Raw genomic sequence first — 15,526 nt, 5'->3', positions numbered from 1 at the left:
TGCTCCTGTTAAACGAGCGAGTCGAATAATTTCTCTGGTAACGTGAATTTCGAGATCACACAAAGGAGCAAGCAGCAGCCAGAGCATTGGTCGCGCTGTGAAATGACGTCTGCGAGCGTGGAACAGCAACGATGGAAATTATAGGAAGTTCCTTTTAATTACCTGCGATAGGGGGACTGCGAGATATCGAAGAAAAGGTGGAACGAAGAGGTTCAATTTAATTAGCCGATTCTGTCGATCGATTCCATTCGGTCTAACAATCCGGTCGTTACCGGCGGCAACGACAAGGAGGCCGATCGTTAACGCGATTCCGAACTCCACAACGATATTACTCGCTCGAATCCGACGCGATTGAATCGAATTCAGTCTCGGTCGGTTGTCTTCCGCTCGGGCAGAGTTAGTTTCCACGGACTTTAAAGGTTCTTTCACACGGTTCGTTGGCCTTGCTTGCTTCGAATCAGCCGTTCACCCGGTCAAGAGTTCGCCTTGCAGGCAAAGTCTTCCGAAGCTCCCTCCCTGTTTCGTCTTGCGCGACGAAAGACGTTTCATAGACACGGCGGCACGCCGTATCGTTCCAATTTCTCTAACGAACCTTTGATCGAGTACTGTCCTTTCATTATTCTGGCCGCCTTAATAGAATTTCTTTGAAAACTACTAATTGCCCTATTGCCGTTGACGTGTGCACACGCCCCGTCGAAATAACTACTTCTATAAATCGTGAAGAGAGAAGAGCAGCAGCAGCAGCAGATGTTGCTACCGCTTTACCATTAATGCGTCGTTCCAAACTCTGGACTTGTTTTCAAAGCGGCGAGTTTTGATCGCGTTGCGTGGTCTATTCGCGAGATCCGCAAACGTTGATCAACGAGTAATGGAGTGTTTCGTGTCGCGTGCTTCGTTCCATTTCGTTTCTACTGAAATACATAGTTTTTAGACCAGAGGTATATAACAATTTCAGTTTCGTTCTGGTCGAAATTCGTTCTAGTGATATTAGATATTTTTTCAAGTATAGATATGGTTTAATTTCTAAGTTACTTAGGCGAGAATTATCGTAAAATATGTCTTTTATGAAATTAGAAGGAAATAAAGCAAAAAAAAAAAAAAAAAAAAAAATAGTACAAGACGGAAACGGTCCTGAAATGGAAAACCAGTGGTGTGCAACGTGCAACTGGCAAGCGAGAAAGAAGAGCACAATCAACCGGCGACTTGGTCAATTAGGCTTCCGGAAGAGAAATCAGCTTGGCTAACACAGTTAGGTCGCTTTTACGGGATTGAAAACAGCTCGACAAAATGGTCACGCGACCACGTGTACAAATCTAATTTCCGAGATTTATTAGAGTTGCGAGAACTCGATGAAAAGGAGGGAAGAAACGATAGATTTTTCAAATAGAATATTATGAGATCGTTAAAAGATAATTACGAGCACAGGTGTCCCATTTTTTGCCTAAAATTACATAAGAATAAAATTCGACGAAGCTATTTTTAACCATCTTAATTTTCCAGCTGGGAAAGTAGAATAATTATCGCGGACGTATAATAACATAACCGGATAACGAGTGAATAGTCGAGAAACGGAGAAAGGTTTAAAGAAGGATATGCATATAATCGCCCGTGTGTGTTCAGTTCTGTTCATGGTTTTTGTAAACCGCCGGGTATTCTTTAGCCACTGTGCTTTTCATATTCCCTCTGTCAAGCAAATTTTAACAACTTAAACAGATAAATGAAAAGAGATGTAAGCAGAGTAATAGCTTGCTTTGATTCAAAGAAGATAATTAAAATAAGTGCGCTTTAATCCCTTCTCTTGCTTATCAGTCTTCGTTTTTTCCCTTTCCTCTTTTCGCTCTCTACTGCTAATCCATTTACATCAAACCGATTCGGAAGGAAAATATGACAAAAAAGTATACGCAGAAATATGTTCTAATAGATGTCGTTAGACGTAATTGCGATGAAATACGACCCAAGAGGTTGAGAACCTCTTACCGGAAGCACGGATTACGATATTTGTCGTAACGAAGTGTATAAATTAATTAATACGATATACATAACTCGGATCAATATGATATTCGTGTGTCTTCTTGCGAGCGTATTGTCGCCGCAAACCACCATCAACACACTTATGCGCTCCCGTGTGCGCTCCTAAGTGCCACGAAAGGAAGACACCAGCATACCCGACAAAGCGGAAATAATGCCTCAGACGTTGTCTATCCAGCCTTCCTTCGTGCTCTCGCACGAACTACAATAATTGGTTGGATTATCGGGTAGGATATGGTTATGGGAAGTGCGAAGCCCCAGGCCTCGTCGGGGTAATCTCCACTCTGATTGCGTTTGACGCGTCATTGAGCGGAATGATGAAGGCGCGCGTGAATCTCGGCTATATCGCGTCACAACAGCTCGTTCTTCTACTCATTATTCCACGAGCATTGTAATTTTTGACGCCCCTAAGCGCCGAAAAGCCGATCGATTCTCCGCGTTTTTCATATCGTTCGTTTTTTTCGCTTATCGCGCTGGAAATCACTGCAATTTTCGATCCCCCTCACTATCGTAGACTGAATTAATTTCCAACCGTAACATTGAATTCAATTCTTTTTTTTTTTTATTTTCGAACGATACGCCACTTTTTTATGGTGATTACTTTTTTTTGTATAAATTTGTAAACATTTCGAATATAAAAGACTCAAGTTTATTTGTATTTATTTTACGATGGTTCTCGTTTTTCGACAATGATTTATCATGTAAACATACTTGGATATAATTCAAGGCATTTAACGAGTAAACATTTTTAATTGATATTAATTTGAAAGCCATGCTTAACAGAAGGAGGATATATAAATTGGCTCGAAATTAAGTGCTCGGAGCACGCACGTTATTAGTTCGCATAAATCTCGAAATTGCTGATAATGAGTAAGTGGTGGCACGTTATAGACTTACTTTAAGTTCCACGCACGAACATTATACTATAGTTTGTAATAAATTACCAGTTTGATACTAAGCACTTGATAGTTACTTATCGCGTCTTGAAATCTGTCTGCTTACTTTCTCGCGTTGAATGTCATCAACCCTCTAGCTTTTTCAAAACCATTGACGCGTATGATCGAAAAACTCTTCCGCTTTATTATTTAAAAAAAAAACTTACGCATAAAAGTCACATAAAAGTACGCATAAATGATATGACTTATCGTACTTCAATACGATTTTCGCTCTTACTAAATCATTTCTGAAATCATTTCAAAGATATCTAAAGAATCTTACATTTAAAAAAAATGTTTGACATAATAATGTTTGTGAATACAGTTCAATCTAAAAGTACGACAGAGTAATAATATAGAACAATATTCTATAGAACAGTATAAATGAATCTTTCAAAAGGTAACCCGATGAATTCACTTTTATTAATTTCTTAATTTTATTTCATAAGTGGTCTGTTATTATTCAATTGTCAAGAAACCTTTGACTTACTTTCATGAATTTGTTCATTGTAAGGTGACGAAAGTATTGGAAAATTTTTAAGTAAGTTTAGAAAACAATGTTCGTAACGTTGTCACTTTCCTGTATTTTTTAACTTATGAAGCTGATCAATATGGCTCCTGAACGGCACAAATATAAAAATTAAATATCATTTATTACAAAGAAGTTACTTGCAAGAACTTAAGAAGCTACTCCTTTTAAAATTTCTTTCCCATTGACTCGTCTGGTCTTTGTCGTTTCATTTCCCTCCTCTTTAGCCAATAAGTTGAAAAGTTTCGCGATATTAATCGTCCGCACGAACAAACGGGAACATTTCCAGGTAAATCAGTTCGACAGATATTCCATGGCATTTAAGCTGCAGCAGTCTGGTCGAGTATATTCTCTTTCGTTAGACTTACCACGTTTGATCAACGTTTCCTAGACGAATGTCATGCGATGAAAGGAAAGAAAGTAAAAGAGTAACAGTTTGGAGGACGAGTTTTCCAAAACTCGCGTCTCTGAGAAACTACGGAAACAGAGTTGCTCTGAAACCGATCGAAAAAGTTCACGGTCCTCCACGGAGTTTTATCCTGGATGTTCCCCTTGTCCTGTCTCTCGGTCACTTTTCTTCCGTTCGGTTGTTTTTTGTCTGGCTAAGGCAGACGCCTTACACGGCCGAACTTAATTAAATCGGCTACGATTTATTTCAGAATTTCAGCCGAGACGGCGTTAACTTACGATCTATTTAATGCTTCATTTCGTTCGTTTTCGTCCTGAATTCGATCGCGCCGATTAGCACGCAGTCGCGTCGATGAGACGCGTATCCGGAGGGACTAGCTTCGTTTCTCTACCCTAAAGAAACTTCCCTTTTCTCTTCACCGACGTGGAAAGAAGTGAATTTAATTTCGCGTAATGTATTCTCCTCTAGCGTTGCATGTTAGAGAAAGAAGCTGGTTCATCGCGTCGTAGCTTTATAGTATTCGTGTTTTTCCTCTTAAAGGTATTACGATACTTTTGGAACGACAAGACAACAGATTGAAAGCTCTAAGAGTAACAAAAGCTAGGACAAGTCGTTGAAAGGGAACAGAGATTCCTCTGATTCCTCTGCGAGTGCTGTTAATATTGTTTCGTGAAACAGTTTTCGCGTTGCTATTTATAGGGTGAATACGTTAGCAGCCGGCGTCGATCGGCGTGCTTTGACCCGAGGCATTAAGCGTGCGCAACGCTACGTCGCGTGATAGAAGGCAACCTCGATTAATTACCTATTTATCTTGAGGATTATCGGTGTACGGTGAAATGTATGGCGTACAAGAATATTAGCGTAGCGTGAGTTTCGGGACGCATTAGTGTAAGATACCGTGGTATCTTCACCCGAGGATTTTGTGCTTTTAATCTTTCGATCGACCGTACGATCGCATAACGTTTTAATTACCCTTACCTGGATGGTGAAATATCGTGAATAATTCTGACGTATCTAAAACAATTTCAGAAAGATAAAAATTGTAAACTAAGGAAAGTAATAAATTTGAGGAGTACAATCGTGGTTTCCAAAATATAGATATCTATCACCATCAACAGAAAAATGTATGAAAGGAAAGTTCCATCGAATGGATTATATCTAATAATAGCACAGTCGTATTATCATTTTTATATTGCATTACGATATACCATTGAGCTTCATTCATTTTTTATTACGTAGAACTTTTTATACTTTGAGAGCAAACAATAAAAAAATCGATGCTGGTGACGAGAAGGAACCCAGCGTTAATTAAATATTGTTCCCTGAAAATATATTGTTTAACGGAAACCCGTCTTTCGGAGCAGAGAATTTCCATTACGCTGCACTTCGATTCCGTGTTTGCATACTGACACAAATATACGGCGTATTATTTTATTCGAAAAAGCTTCATCGTTCCGGTGATCGATGGACCGGCGCGTACGTCATTCTTTCTCCGTCTACGTAGTTTTCCACCAGTTACAATTCAACGACAAATAAATGCGTGAATGGGCTGACAATCATGGCTACCTATGTGTGCGCGACACTGCTGCCGCGCAAAGTAACTCGTGATCGGCAAAGCTATGGTACCGAAGTTCCACAATCCTAACAATGGATATATTGGTTCATCCCTTCGACGCACTTCCGACCTCAATCAAAATCCCAAACTACCTTCCCATCCACTTCTCGTGGACTAACTCGTCTCCCTCTTTCTCCTACGCTCACTTCTCTCCTTCTCGTATTCTCCACCTCCCTTTCTCTTTTCATCTTCGGACAAGAGTGAACGAGGCTGTCTCATCCCCGAATTCCTTACAACAATGCCTCTCTAATCCGTCATGTTTGCCCTGGCATTGAGTACACGATTGTTGCTGCTACCGTTCTGGAATGTTTCGATAGCGTCAAACACGCTTCCGCTTGCATGACAATTCGTTTTCGAAGTTCCATTGTTCATTGATTAAACGAATTGTGATAGGAGCAGGCAGGAAGGACGGGTGGCCACGAGGTAGGGCAGAACCAACGTCAGCAGAAAAACGCGAACGTTTCGCGCGTCTACGATTCGATTTTATGAGAAAGTTATGTCCGATAGCTTCTTCCCTCTTTGCTCGTTTTGCTATCGTATCGACTTTTATGGTTGGGCATGGAACATCGAATGTGCGCGCTATTTTCTAATTCAGGAATGATTTGCGTCTCGGTGGCGGAACGAAGCTGACAGGGAAAGTTACAAATCGCTTTTTGTAACATTTCAATAGAAACGCAGGGTCTTTTGTGTGGTGGAAATCTTTGGGAAGTAGTCGCGTCGCGTATGAAAGGGCGAAACGTTCCCCCGCCAAAAAAAAAGACCAGAATTCGAGAAGAATTTTTCTCTATTCAGCCGCTTTATGCTCCACCCTTTTGGCTGCATCGGCGATCCCTGGTAAATCGTCGAGTCTCAATTTTCGATCTTGTCATTTCCCCTTGTTTCACGAATCGACGACAATCGACGAGAGTTTACGAGTTGTCGCCGGGCTTGTCGTCCACCACTACGGCCTGCGTGGACCCTTTGTCGAAAAGGGCTGGGAGGTAAGGCGCCTTCATTGTCGATTGCTGACTGGTCTTGGTTTTTATCACTGACCCTCGGGGAACGCGGAGACATCCGAGCTTCTGGAAAAGTAGGTTTGCCATCTTTCCGTACGTTTGACGAGTCCCAGAGGGAACATCGGTAACCTGACAGCCCATCTACTCTAGTTTCTACATTTTTCGCATGTCGCCGAGGACCGTGCACCTGGACATCGACACCCATCCCTCCTTCCACCCTCATTCCAGCATGCAGGTATTTTAGAAACTCTGTCCTAAGTAAAGCTTTGTCTGCAAGCTATTAACGAACTTTCTATACCGGAAAGGTTTCACGATATATGTATACGGTGGTTAACAGTAGACAAAGAAAGCAGGAACGTAACTTTATTACCTCTAATCAGCTCGTTAATATATGGCTTCGTTAACTGAATTTATCAGTTTCGTTTTCGCATAACATAGAAGAGGCTATTTACGTACGGACGTTTTTCACTGGAACTTTTTTAATGCCCTGTTCAGACTTCCGGTTGTGTTTTACGACGTCACGCTGCGTACGACACGAACGACCGCATACTGGACGTAACTGTACAGTCGGTCAAGGGAGGGAAGTGTTTCGAATAATTCTTTGTTAAAGTATTCAAGCATTCGCGTGTGTACATAGATGGTCGACCGTAATTAAGATTCATCCCTCGAATGCTGTAGAAAAAGAAAAAATAAATAGCCGAACAAAAAGTGGCTGGCTTGTTAATCCTTGTAGGCACTTAAGTCAACATGCTAACAGCCGTCTCGAGTGGCCGTACGATAGCCCTGGGTCTGTTAGTCCGAGAGCGCTAGCCAACGCTACAACGATCATGTGCACGAGCTCTGTGTACGAGAAAACGTCTGGAACCACTACGAGTAAGCGTCATCTCGTGTGTACTCGCGTGTAAGTTCACGTGTATTCGCTTACATGCACCCCCGGAATGAATGTCAGGGCACAATACGTTGCTAGGCATATCATGCCGTCGTATCTTGGTTACTTTCAGCTCGTTAAAAGGACGCGCATACATACATATATGTGTATGTATGTGACGTACATGTAAGGGATTGCTTGCAGTTACCCACGAAAGTATTCGAATACTTGTAGAAATATTTTATGAATGTATTATATATCGCATACGAAACATTCTGAATTTTCATTAGCGTTCTGAGCGAACTCGACTATCGTGATTAAAGTAAAGTATAACTATCATGAGTAAAGTTTCAAACAATTCTGAAACTCTACATGGAAGCTACAAGATATTTAGCGCAAGTTTAGTATATGTATATTTCGCAAAGATCATGAAAGTATTTAAATGGTCATTTAACCATTATTGCTTTAATAAGCTTTAGTATTCTAAAGACTACTTAATATTCTTATATAAGATAGCAGTTCACGTTGTATACTAATTTTTTATTAAATATATATTTGCGGTAAGTATCTTGTAACTTCTATGTGTATTTTCGGGTTGGTTTCAAACTTTACCAATATAATCACGATATATTACGTGCATTTCGTATAACGCACATAACATATTCATAAAAATTTTCTGTGGTAAATGTTCGAATACTTTCGCGTGCCGCTGTATGTCAAACTTGCTCGGTGAAGTACACCCCGAGCAATATCGAGTTGCCAGGGTAAAAGAAAAACTGGCTGGGGAATTCTTGCCTTCGCGTACTTGAACGATCTTCGTTGCTTCCGCGCAGATAATTCCGAGGCACGCTATACACGAACCTCTCGACGTTTCCACCGTTTCCTTCCTGATATTTATTTGGCCACTCTTTCCGACCACTCGCCTCTCTCTCTGTGCATTTATGCAAACCTATTTTAAACGGAAAAACGCTAGACCGGTACGGTACGGTTGAACGATGTGGTATCGTATAAATGCATTTCTGCTTATGGTTCTTCGTAACCCGCGCGACGTTTAATTCGTCGTATCCTCCCAAGCGAAAAATCGTTCTATCAAGCGAAAGTGAAGCGAAAGTAAATATTAACAAAACGTCTGTGTTTGCGCGTGCATATATTTGCGATTGTTTTAACATCGTGTCGAGAATTGTGGCTCGGTTTCGTGTCATAATGGACCAATTCATTAAGGCATTCCAACGTTCCCGTATAATGAAAGTGCAATTAGAGATATGCAAAACGCCGTTTATACCGACAGTGGAAAGTAGAAGGCCGAAGATGCCATTTGAATTGTGAAATACTTGGAGAGATTCCAATATTAACTGCTCGAATGCCGGTGAAAATAATGGAAGTAAAGTGGTGCTCGTTATGACGAACGACTTTTCGGACGAAGGAAACCACGCACACTCGCAGTGTATCGATAAAACTGTATCGCGTCACCAAAAGAGAGAAAGATTTAGAAAATAAGATAAAGTAAGCCCGGAGAAATAGATCGAAAAAAAAAAGAGGCAGATGAACCCGACGTGTACGATAAAATAATTTCGTCCATGAGATAACCTGGAAACCAATCCAAAACATTTCTCGGAAATGTTTCTGAGTAAAGTGTAAACCAAATTCGGGATTCGTTTGCGTGTAAAAGCGAGAGGATTTCATCCTTGTTTTTTTTTTTTTTTTATCTTCTGGTTCTATCGAAAAAATGGTTGGAACGATCCCGTTCCATGTATCTAAACAACGGACCATCCGTTACGCACGATACAAGGCATGTAAACCACACTCCAACATTTATCAAGGATAGAGACCGCAAACTGAAAGTTCCAAAAAGTTCGTCGAGCTGCGTGAAACTTTTTAACGGGCATCCAGCGGAAAGTTGGCCTGTTCGGGATGATCTACGACTTGAGGGGAGGTAGGTGACCTAACGCGTAGCATCGACTCGACACCCTTTTACCGATTGAAGAGCATATCAAGGCAAGAACACGTAGCTTGTCTCCGTACTAGCAAAGTTGCAGAGTCACAGACCATCACACGTCGGACGATTCTTCTCTTTGATAGAGAAAAGAAACAGTAACCGCGATTAAGGCTTTTGGTCGCGACTATACCGCGTCCATGTGCCAGTTTCCCGTAATGCGCGTTACGGCCGACAGAAGCTAAAGTTACGCTGGAGCGTTGCTAGAAGAAATGGTTCATGGATTCGGTCGGGGTGGTTTCCACCCGCTGAGCAGCTTTCTCAGTGTTCTGCGACTCCTCCGCGCTATAAATACCGACACCGAGTTCCAGCTACCATGAAAAAAAAAAAAAAAAAAAAAAAAAAAGAAAAGAAAACGGGATACGGAAGGAGCCAGTGCTTGACCAAGAGAGAGATACCAGGAAGAAAGATGTCAGATCGTCCAGGGATGTTGCAGACAAGAGCAGCAGTTTTTTCCTCTCGGTTCTACGGCTTTTTGTGGTTAGAAAAATGAAGCTTTATGAGCTGTGAAGCTAACCCGGTACATTCTCGGCCTTCGTTATGGGTAATTTCGTTTGTCCGACCTGGTGCTCCTCTTCGGGTTAAAATAATTGCCACGTGCACGAGGATTGCACTGGCGGAGCATATAAAGTTCGATTTTGTGTTCCTAGTTTCGTCGACAAGTGTACGAATTAAAAATAAATTTAAGTTTCAATCAATATTCCCCATTTCACGTATATTTCTTGGAACATTTTATCATACGGATTTTACTTAAGTATCTTCTAGTAATTTGAATAAAGTGTATGAGGAAGATTCGATAAAACGAAAGGAATAACCCGAAATCGTTTCATGTTACATTTCGGTCTATATTTCACGAGGGAAAGGTAAGGGCGGTTGTGTCGGAAAAGTTGGAAATCGTTATTTCAGATCCCACGTTCATTCCGGCTATCACATGTTTTTCCACGTTGATACGTCCCTAAGGAAGAAGGCTATCAGTTTACTAGGTTCACCGCCAATACATATGCAATCACATTCCTCTTCAAACCCTGAGCGTGGTACAGTGACGGATATAGAGACGTAAGGGACGAGCCTTTAGGCTATTTACCTAATCAGCGGCTGGGGTGGTAAGATCGAGGGGGCATGGAAAAGGGCATCCGTCCGTCGAGACTTGGCACAAGTCGTAAACTCCTGACAAGCGGCATTAAATCGTGCAGAATCCAGATAGGTTTGAGGTTACGAGAGGGATACAGGTTGTATGAATGTAGACGAGTGTAAAGGGTGCTTCAAGCCGCACGGCCCCCATCGTTATAATTCCGTTTCCATTTTTACACGGTAAATTTGCATAGTACGGGAGTGCAGCTTGCGAACGAAGAAATATTATCGTTAAAATTGATACATTTAAATCAGGTACGCGGCTGATTTCGATAGCGCGGTGCGTACAATTTAATCGTTTCTACTTTATTAAGCGCGTAAAACATAGTTAGAGTGTTACGAGCGTTTCCAATGGAAAATTTCGTGAAATCGTCGGCGATAAACGTTACGTGGAGACCGTTTGCTCGCGTAAGGTACACGTAGAGAAGCCATTATACGTAGATGGATCGCACGAAGGAAGGGGTTAACCGTATTATTTCCTAGAAGAACGATGGAAAGCGTTTGCGGTGTCTGTGCGAGTAGGCAATCAGAGATAGAGGAATCCGATAGAACACGTGTAATTGAATTGGAGTTTAATTGAAAGTCGAGTTTCTTCATTTTGCACGTTATATTCGACACGATCATGGAAACTGGTGGCAACGTAGATATGTCGTGTATCGGGTTTGAAGAGCGACCTGAATGGTTTTATATCTGATAGAAGACTTCATCACGATTCCCGATACTTCAATGGATCTGTAGGGAACCTACGAGGGAGCAAGGAAATTGAAAGACGAAAATAAATTCCAAAATACTTCTTCCTACAGAATGAAAGTACCCTCGTTTTCTTTGGACGAACAGGAATTTTATACTCCCGTTTCACGGTGTATAGTAAAATATCGTTTGCTTTCGATATGTAAGATAGGGTGATATCAATAACGCATCTTAAGAGAAGATAAGTGAAAAAATGTGAACCAAGGAAAATGTTACTATATGAAACATATACACGGGCGCACGAAAGAGTAGATAACTTTTATGAATATACTACGTGTGCTGTATGAAATACATTTAAATTTCGCCAACACTGTTACGACATTCGACTATGATGATTATACTGACTAAATTTTACTGACAGAATTGATAATATTTGTAGAAGTTACAAGATATTTTATTCAATTCTTTATTTATATTAACTAAATAAAGTTACTTAATCAAATAAGTTAAATGAAGATAAACTAAATTTTTACTGAATATAATAAAACCAGTACGTCGTTATATTTACGTTAACGAAACTCTTGCACATTATAAAATATTTACGCCAACCGTTCGAAATTCCCTGGACCCAGGATAGTCTACCTTTTGAATCGTGGATTACCTTCACAGATCGCGCGCATACTGAGATGTATACCGTACCAGTAGCTCGTTAACATAAATGATTTTCTGGCCCAAAGACATTGCCTTGTTGCTGAGCTAATAATGAAACCACTTGCTTGTTCAATGTACCCATCCGTGTACACTTACGATACATAATGTATACGCAATGAAACAACCAAACGCATTAGATACGTTATATCGTCGTAGGCTGGTATTTATCAACGATTCATCCGATGAATCGAAGCGTATCGATAGTCAAACACGGGAGTCGGTGATCACGATCGAGGAACACTCGTCATCGTTTAAGCTCGACGCGAATTTATGCGATGTGCTCATTCGAAAGTGATATCGGTGGAAGCAATAAAATCTCGTGCACACGCGTTGCCACGCAGTATTCCTACATTTGCGGTGCTGCACGATTCCGCGTGCTACGGGACGAAAAGTGATAACGCGATTGTGTGACAAGCCATCGATTACGGAGAACGGAACAACACGCACTACGTTCCGTCAACCACGACTAACGCTCTCAGCCCTGTCACTATTATGCGTCCGGTCTTTCATCCGTTGTATTACGATTATCACGCTCATATATACGGCGGACAAGAGCCACGGGGAACATAGAGAGGTGCTGTTGGACGAAGTCCTATTGTCAGCTTTGGCTGGACATGTTGGTAACGAGCCGGTTGTTGCTACAAACTATGCGAACGTGGATCACGGCCGTATCGAGCGATTTACCGAGTCAGAAACTGGTCAATATCGATACCCGAATAGAGCAGATGAATTGATTTAATCGATCTCATTTATCGATAGAAAGTACTACTTGATCATTTAGATTTTACCCCAGTCCAGTTATTCGTTATTAATGGTCCTGTATTTTTGTATCGATAAGCTCGTACGATAGAATATTGAAACAATATCAACATATCATGTTTAAAAAGAAGTAACGAATATTAAATGTACTATAGAAACGTTCAATTAGGATGATGTGGAGTAATAGAGGATTTATTCGAGTTGATTTCAGCATTTCATTTGGAACTTTATGATAATCGATGGTTTTAGGTAGAGGCTTTATTGTAATAGCTTCGTTTTAAAAATAGATATAAAAACGCTTACTTTGTTGGGTAATCGCGTGGAATTTACTTGGCGTGGTGCAATGGATGATAGGATCAGGAAAAATAATTCTTTTATAGTCGTCAAAGGTATACGTATTCTCTTTTATTTTTTTTTTTTTTTTTTTTTTTTTAATCAAGCCTTTACGGTTACACTATAGTAGGTATTTATTTATAGTAGGAATTTTTATATCTTCTTGCCTTCTTACAGTACACAATTACTTTTTCTATGTTATTTCAGCGAAATTACTATTATCTTTATTTTGCATGACAGCACAGCAATCTCGTTTAAATAATCTATTTCGTTCCATGCAAAATTTTCTTGCTTTTTCATAACTAACGCTTATAAAAAATTAATGTTCAAAATATCATCAGGATTTTCATGCAAACTTTAAGTAACCATAAACAGATACAAAATAAATATATAATCTACAAACTGAATTATACAAACTTTACGTGGAATATTCAACCTCTCTCTTATACTTTATTGTATTTTATACTGTAACTCATATACGTACGAAATTCATCATACGAATTAATCCATTCACGGAGCTGCGAATTCGAGGGAAAAAATTGAAACGTAACATCGACGGAATACCCGAGTCTTCGTCGGCAATATCGAGCCTCCTCGCGACTGTATCTTCCCGCACACCCTATAACTTTCCCCGTCTATGAAAACGTGCGCAGAGCCCTCCTTGGCGTGATACACTTTCCCGCCTAGGCCGCTACGAGAACAAATTAATTTATCATTTCGTAGTGTTACGGTTAACAACATTCCGGGGAAATAATGGCCAGTAATAAAGGCACGTAGCGAGCCTAAAGAACCCTGTGTGCGCCTACGAAGAGTGATCAAGAGAAAGAGAGAGAGAGAGAGGGAGAGAGAGAGAGAGAGAGAGAGAGCTAGGGAAAAGACGATCCAGGATGAAACGACGAGAAAGAAGGTGTGCGAGCGAGGTGAAGCGAGGAAACGAGCGTAACCGCGTAGACGGAAGCGAGAACGAAAATGTGAAGGACAGTCGAACGAGGAGCGAGAAGGAATAAGGAACGGTATACGCATGCGTAAAGCATGGGTGTATCTTCAGCCACCCTTTCCAGTTACCCCCACCCTTTCGACAGACTCGCCTGTTTTCCTCGTCGCTCGTCCCTCGTCCACCGCTCGATTCAGTCACCGGGCCGTTTCGCGAGCGGAGGGTTTCCGCGCCTTTTCTCTCCGTGCCTTTTGCTATTTCGTCGTTCGACGATCGTACAAGGGCCTACGAATTTTTGCTTCTGCGCTGAGCCATATATTCGCGAAATCGTTATCGAACGACGAATAATAACGCGCGGGTTTACTCGTGCCGTTTTTCTGGTCAATTCGACGAGTGGCCCACTTTCGGTACGGTCACATGTGCACATCGTGTCGCGAAGTGTCGTCGCCACGAGAATATTCGCGACATCGTAGCCTTCGGATTTGTCGAACGTCGAGTGTGTGTTCTACGACGAACTCGAATCGAGGTTAAGTTCAGTGTGGTTCTCGCGGTATTCATGCTTCAGTGCTGTCTGTCGGCGATTGCTCCGGACTAAACGATTACAAGGCAACGATATTTCTCTGAGAGGATTTATGACGCTTCGTGCGAATGAGGATTCCGAGTTTGTGGATGGAGTCGCGGTCAGAGCATGAAGCTGGTATACGGTAAATACGCAGCAGACGAGAAATTGACATTCTCGAAGACAAAGATCGCTGCTGATTCGTGACATTGACGACTGATCGAGTGTCGCTTGCGGCCGGGGGACTCTTGTTTTTGTTTTCTTCTCTACGTGGCGCCCGCTGCGTTCGTAGAATGAGTTCGCGACACGCTGTACGAGGTCGTGTTGATTTATCGCGAAACGTGTCTGTGGTCGAGTAACAGTGTGATGTTTACGTGACAGCCGGTGTAAGGAACAACCGCGTGAGAGCGTGGCGGGAGTTTCGAACAGTGCAGCTAGTTTCTTGATGCAACGTGACTCGCGACGTTATGCCAGTGCAACGATACGTCGGTACGTCGAAAACGTTGCTAGACAGTGTTCTTCGCCAGATACGGCATCGATAGTGCGTACAAGTGAACGAGCTTTGACGTGTAACGCGTTACCTTGATTACGTTACATAATTAATTAATCATACACCGTCACAAATGGTACACTAACGTTGCATAATTGAGTGACGCCGCTGGAAGTCGCGACGCGTTGCCGAACACGACATCTTCGAGGTATGGAAATTTCTAATTAAACGAAAGTCCCTCTTAAGCATGCCTACTTTCCTTTCTTTCTTAAACGAGCTCGAGAGATTTAGCTTCGTGATTCTCTCACACGGGGTTAAATGAGAAATTTTAACACGTAAAATATAAGCTACCTGAGTTAATTAAGAAATCGTACATAAACGACAAATCCTTTAATTCGCTGTTATAAATAAATGTATATTAATCGTTAGGAAAATGAAACAAATATTAAATGCAGATAACGCGTGCCTTGGATATAGCAATAGTTTATTAAATTCTTCGTTTACATAAATTGTGGGAAATATTAGTCGAAAAAATATACAAAAAAAT

The 15,526-nt window shown here is 41.3% G+C and overlaps 1 protein-coding gene across 2 annotated transcripts in view; it reads left to right on the top strand.

The window, feature by feature from the left end:
- Sema2a (Semaphorin 2a) overlaps positions 1-15,526 on the top strand; it is a 559,198-nt gene that overhangs the window by 83,295 nt on the left and 460,377 nt on the right. The window contains exon 1 of one of the 2 annotated variants that reach the window (XM_072003203.1): positions 14,123-15,187. The exons of the other annotated variant lie outside the window; for it this stretch is intronic. The gene's annotated coding sequence lies outside the window, so the exon portion shown is untranslated. Of the gene's footprint in view, positions 1-14,122; positions 15,188-15,526 lie in introns of those variants that run through there. 2 annotated transcript variants of the gene reach the window in all.

Source organism: Bombus fervidus, chromosome 1 (assembly GCF_041682495.2).
Source record: "Bombus fervidus isolate BK054 chromosome 1, iyBomFerv1, whole genome shotgun sequence".
Lineage (NCBI taxonomy): Eukaryota > Metazoa > Arthropoda > Insecta > Hymenoptera > Apidae > Bombus > Bombus fervidus.
The sequence above is the reverse complement of the archived record's forward strand: the minus strand, read 5'-3'. Positions and strand labels throughout refer to the sequence as shown.